This window comes from Vanessa tameamea, chromosome 13 (genome assembly GCF_037043105.1).
Source record: "Vanessa tameamea isolate UH-Manoa-2023 chromosome 13, ilVanTame1 primary haplotype, whole genome shotgun sequence".
NCBI lineage: Eukaryota > Metazoa > Arthropoda > Insecta > Lepidoptera > Nymphalidae > Vanessa > Vanessa tameamea.
The window spans coordinates 2,845,019-2,852,037 of NC_087321.1; positions in this window are offsets into that span (position 1 = coordinate 2,845,019).

Below are 7,019 nucleotides of genomic sequence, written 5' to 3' on the forward strand. Positions count from 1 at the left end.
TATTTTACAAATATATTATATTTAAGTAAAACTTCTTCAGAAGCGATGTGGTTAAGTCTTCCATTTTGACTCAGGACGTATCTGACGGCGAATTGAGCTATAGTAAAAAACTAAATTGACCTCTTTTATGATATAGCGGAAAAACTCATAGGAAATCTTGGTTGACATACTAAAGTCAAGCTTATCTATGTCGCCCCCCTTTGATTATTAATATATCTTAATAGAGTTTCGCACAACAAAGAACTTCAACTAACGAGCCAACCTTATTATCTTGGTGTACGTGACAGTACGCTTGACACTAGCCAAACTTCGTACTACTTTACTTGAGTGCGTGTACTTGTGGCTTATAGTTGGCGACTATTGTTTACGACGCGGTCTCAGCTTTGACTGTCTCTCTAGAAATATAAATAATCAAAGGTCTCCCCTATAAAGTATCCAAAGTTAATCACTTCATTTCTTGAGTGCGACGTACATTTTAAGCTTTCGTTTGAATAACTCGCGTTTCATTTTTTTTTTAAATTCTAACATAGTCAACCGAATGTTTTTAATTAAATTTTAATTAAAAACTGTGAATTCTATTATATTGTTTAAGAAAATTCTAGATATTTCTAGAACAAATCTAGTTACGTCATTTATCGAAAATTCTTTGATAATTCATATTTTATAGACAAACCTGAATCATTAATAAAAATGTATTAAATTTGGATTTTATTTTATGATTTATCAAAATTAAATTGCAAAATTAAAAATCATCGGTGAATAAATTTTACCTTACCCCAATATTATAAAAAAAAGTTAATGAAAAAAAAAAACGTTAATTTTTATTCTACATTTGAGCTAGACTTTGAATGTGACGTAATATTATCTTGTTTTAACTTCACTGAAGATTAACAAAGAAGAAAATATTATTGAATGTATTACATCTTCTTTCTAAGTACAATAGGTTGTATGGATCAAGATTAATAAGTTACATTACATTAACGGCGGCAGCAAAGTAAGTTCATTTATGACAAATGTTCTAACATTATTTAGTTGAATTCAAAGAAACGACAAAATTAAAATGACATTTGCAAACAACCGTTTTGACAAACGAATTGACTTATAAGATATACATTCGGCATATATATGTTTTGTGCGTGGTAGTTTTTAATTTGACAATCAATAATTGAGTGTAATATTTCTATATTTAAGAAAGGATTTTGAATTGAAATTGGACATAGAATCTAGCGCTGCAGCACACAACATCTGTCTCCTTTAAGCGATCGCCACGACTATTGATAGAAACATAGGCTGGAAAATGACTGTGTATTTCGTTAGTTATACATAAATATTATAATAATAATTAATTATAGGGTAATTAAATCCAGCAGTGATTGACAAAGGGTAATTGGATCGTATAGTGATTGTAGTCGTTATTATAAACGAACAAGGATAATGATAATTACGGTATTATTATAAAAAAATGTGTGGATTCGCATTTTTGTTGTTCCATATTGTAGTTTTATCAAGTTGCAATACACTACAATTCTAAAAAGGTTTCATTTAAACACCAAAAAGTTTAACTTACTACAGTAAATCTTGATACTTTTAACACTCGATATGTATGTTACCTACATTAGCTTGGCTGAATAGTTATTGCTATAAGACTAATATAAAAAAAGAATCTGTTAGCAAGACGTCTAAGGAAGAATGAATGAATGAGTGATCGGTTATTGTTTGTATTTTATAGTATATTGGAACATGTCATAGTAAGATAGATAGGTTACTCTTATCGGATCGGGCAATAAAATCGATACGACCGGAAAGAGTTCATTTACAAGACTAACGGTTTACGTGCTTTCCAAGGCACAGGAGTATAAACGCAGACCTGACCAAGGGTTTTAATCTTTGACATCTACCTTATGTTCAAGTCACAAGACTAAAAAGATATTAAAAAAAAAAAAAAAACTATTTTCGATGTGTTACTTGATGCACGGACACGAGTTCCTAGCAATAATACACAAAAAAAAGAACATAATTTATATAAAACTGAACATATTTTCGTTCTAGTACATAACGAGATACATACATAAAGTGATAAACTACAAGTCGACGTTCGTTTTGAAATATAAACCCGAACCAAAATTCATCGACTGACGACGGTCGGTGTTTAGTTTGTCTTTGCCATGTTTGAATTTGGAGAAGATTATGGAGTTTCATAGGTGGGGTTTCTGCCTTTATTTAAGAAGTTCTGAAGTAAATTAAGATTTATGGAATACTACACCTTCTCCGCGGCTTTGGTCCTGTGCATTACATTGGGATGAAAGTGGGTTAATTTACTCACTGTTATTCGAATTATTATATACGAATATTATCGAACGTTTTAAGATTTTTAAATCAACCAAAGCACGTTTTATGAGACCGCAGAGTTGCCAATTTTTCTCTCAATTCGTATTATCCAGAAGGGAAATGTTGCTAGCCTTTTTGGCAGTATGCCTCAGTCTTTAGAATGAATTCTTTATCTGTGTAGTATCGATTTTGTTCTTTAATTCGATGGGTGCTATATATATGAGCCGAAGTGTAAAATCTTATCTTTATAATAGAGGCTCTCAAAGTTCCTATTGATATATTAAATTCTAAAAAAACTTTGTATTTTAGTAATGATACATAGATGCGTTATTTAAGCTATAAATATTTCTAAATATTTAAGGAAAACGTATAAATATTTACCATAATAAACATAAACGTATGATAAGCAAAAACAACCTCAACCGATAAATATGTAGGTTTTTTGTGCACATCATAACTTGGTTGTGCAATAGGCAGCATTAAATACCTAAATGTGAAAATGGTCAAATTGCTACTTTGGAGAACTCAATATTTTAGTTAACTTTTATTTTAATGGAAAATACTTAATGTATAAAAAATCTTAGGTAAACATAGACGGTAGAGTAAACATGTTATTTAATACATATAAATTATTTAATAAAAATGAGATATATAATTATTTTATCATTGAATAAAAAACTTAAAGATAAATATCTATATAAATATTTATACGGTTACAAGTGTGCGTAAGCAAATGTTTTATAAGGACGCTTTGCTTGTTTAGGACCTTTGGTACGGTCAAAGGAGATAAGTACATTAAACTCTATTACAGGATTTTGAGCGTTATGCAAAAGTGTAAAAGGATTTTTGTTGGCAACAAAGTTTTTGAAAGCGATACTCCCTTCATTATCGCATGTCGATCCTCACGTGCGCCCAGAGTTCGTCTTTGTTTTGGGGAAAACTTTGAAAACGTCCATAACTTTTCAAGTGTCAACGATTAGATAATGCGCATTAAGTAAAGCTAATTGCATACTTGTATCTAAGAAGATAAGATCAAAAATCTAATTTGATTTCGAATCCCAAAATTTGCAGTCCGTAAACGAAACAAGAGGAAGGCAAGGCCTCCATTCCTCTTAAAGAGAATTATTAGTGCTTATTCCACCATTCTGTTACCTGCAACGTATGTATTCCGTCACCATTGAGTAAGCGATGACTGTGATGATAGAAGCACGTTGTATTCGTTGCCTTTGAAAGAGTTTTTGAAACTGCGATATTCGTTTAAGACGAATCCGTTTTATCCACTGCGATATCTCGGCTTTTAATCCTCAGGAAAGTTAAGCTTTTAAACATCATTGCTCATATGAGCAAAATAAATGTAAGTCTGTAAATACTAGAACAAACTCAAACATGAGTTTAAACAATATGAGATATAAAAAAGTATTTAAAAAGAAATAAATGAAACCTTTTTATTGACAAACACTAAACAAATTATGTCAATTGAAATTTTACGTGTTATGTACTGCAAAAGGCGCTAACACAGTATATCTGAGTCAAAACACATCACTGATTGATTTATATCGTAAATTCAATATACAATTGATTACAAAAACAATAACAGATAAATAAATTATAATACATTTTAAAGTCTTATCCTTCAAATATTATACAAGAGTTTTAATTATACAAATAAATATAATAATTTTAAAGATCAGTATAGATATTTTATTTATTTACCAATCAAATCCAACTGCATTAAATACTCAAGGGTCGCATGCGTCGAGTCACGTTCGCACTCCCAAACATTTTTAACTTCACTTTCTATGAAGTCGGAAACGTGCGCGGGTGCATGTAGTCCCGTGAATAGGTCGGTCGTTGACCAACGTTGGATCTAACGAAATTCGTATAACAATATGAGGTTACTCATCTATTGGGCGTCATCTGTTTGTGACACCAGTAGCTTGGACGTCGTTTTTTTCATTTATACTCAAGCGCACTGTCATGGTTCGGGATAAAAAGTGTTCTATATTTAATTTGGTTAATTAACATCTATCACGAGTCTAATTATACTTGTAACCCATTCAGTGACCAAGTAATAAATCTGCAGACAGACAGTCGTTTTTTTATTTGTATTTTTTATTTTCATACCCACCTTTCCTTTATATATATATACAAATACTATAGAGCCGAAATGTATGTTTATTACAAGGCGCTAATCCATACCGTTCTTCCAAACAAATTTGAAAAAAAAGCTTAAGATATCGAATATGCAAATTAAAATATGAATACCCACGAAAGCGGAACAGTGACGTTAAACGCGTCAGCGAAACAATTGGTTATGTTATTTAAAAATGTCAGTTATACATTGCATATTATATCTTATATGTTAATACCTATTTTTGTCCCAGTGATTATGGGACGATGGCTGCACATAAAGAATCGGTTGTAGTCTCATTTTGAAGAGCTCCAGCCGTAGATGTGCAGAAAATTAATGAGGAATCTTAATTGCAATTTATCAAATTGTTACAATTTAACAAAGAATAATTAAAAAAAAAAATGAAAAACGTAAACATAATTAAAGTAAATTGTTACCGACAAACTTCAATTCTAGCTGAACTGAATGTGTACTATTTGGCATTAAAGATTTTATTAAAATTCGGTTTCATCATTTTGGTGCCGAATGCAGATAAGTGTACAGTTTACAATGTAATGAAATCAAAACAAAACCTGTCATAGGTTTCGAAATTCCAAAAAGAAACCGACGAAGATTTTCGGAGGACACTCACTAGTTTTTTTTATTGATAGTTAAATTAAACTAATCGTTATAGCTTCATGGTGTTAAGTCAAGTGTTGATTTATTAAAACTGTAATGATATTTATAAAAGATTATCACATTTGATATGTTCGCAATAAGGATGTGAACGAGCGACGTGCGCCGGCGCATGTAATGTGATCACCGCGGTAGTATTATATTCTGTTTGGCAATCTCCGACCTCAAATATAATTTATACCGTGATCAATTATAGGTCACTTGAATTTAACAAATTCGCTCCATAGTAAAATAATAGATTTAAATAAATTATACAATACTAAAGAATTATTGATCTATAATTACTACTACGTTTCAATTTATATAATACTAGTTGTCGCCCGTGGATTCGTTTGCGTTTTTGAGGTTGGATGTTAGGTATAAAAAAGTAGCATATGTCGTTCCTTTTGGTTGAAGGTTGCTTTAGTGGTTTGCCCTTGAAGGCGTAACAGACAGATAGATAGGGCAACATTCGCATTCAAGATTACTTGAGTAAAATTAATTAAATATTTTTAACCTGTACATACAAAAAAAAAACATTCTTCATATACAAAAAAAAAAGATTTGCATTTGCTCGTATGTGTTAATTTATCAGCAGTCAGGTAGAGTCGCTTCGCCAAGAGCATTGACATGTAATGTATCAATTTTCGAAATATAAGGCAACACCGACATGGCACATAACGAATTTGAGGCACAAGAGGCACTGTTTTGAGCATTGTATTAAAATGTTCGATACATTCGTATTTGTTTATTTGGGTAATTTCTATAAATAAAATGTTTTGTTTTTTCTATGTAGGTATTTAATTGCGATTTATCTATTTGAGAGATTGGGCAAGAAATGACCTCGCAAGTCGACTGATACTGTCACAACATTACAATCTGTGCACATTGCACACATTCCATACTCACTGTAATGTTAAATGTTGTAACATTACAGGCATGTTCACTGATGTAATATTCATTTCTCTGCAACATAAAATGCACTTGAAAAGTTAGTTAATAATTAATATCATTTAAATCGAGGAAATTTAATTTCTGTGTGTGTTGTAATGCTCACATACGAAAGACGACATGTTTATGTGTGCAAATGTTTATTCGTAATTGCAACTGAAACAGATTATCGCTTTTTGGCGAAATCAAAACTCTTTTAGTAATGTTTGATTTGCCCGTTTTATTTTAAGACAGTGTATTTAAATTTAATTATTAAAATATATTTTGAACCCGTGATAACTGCACTTTTTTATATCATTGTAAGGCGGACGGGTAAATGGTCAGTACTGCCCATAGTCCTTGGTTCCGTAAGAAATTTTAAGCTCACCTCGCCTGTAGTTATACTGGCTCACTCACATTTCAAACCGGAACACAACAATATTAAGTACCTATTACTGCTTGGTGGTAGCATATATCATGAGATGGTGGTACCTATCCAGACGGGATTGCACAAGTAAACGACGTTTTTAAATAAGAATTCCAAAACACTATTAAGAGCCTGAACTGATTTTAGATTTTTTTTCTGCTTTTTACAATTGTTACAGTAAATGTGATTACATTTTATGCTGACATTTCGTCGTTTTGTGTTTAAATATGAGGGGTTTTTGAAGCACAATTACCGTTATAAAGGTTATTCAGAAGCTATTGTAGGCAGCGCATTAGCAATGTAAAGTAAGCCAATTTTCCCCTTTGACAATAGCAAAATTAAAGTGCAGCGGGCCTATTCTGCGCGAACTCACTTCGCATATGACTTATGATGACACGTTATTTTGATGCGTGCTGCGTGTATCGTTTTAGTGGTACGAATATATATAAATCGACCTTGGTCGATTGGGCATTATCGATAAATATGCCACGTGGATACCTCACACCCCCTGTGCCTTGTATTTGAGGTGAAAGGGATCTGATCAGCAAA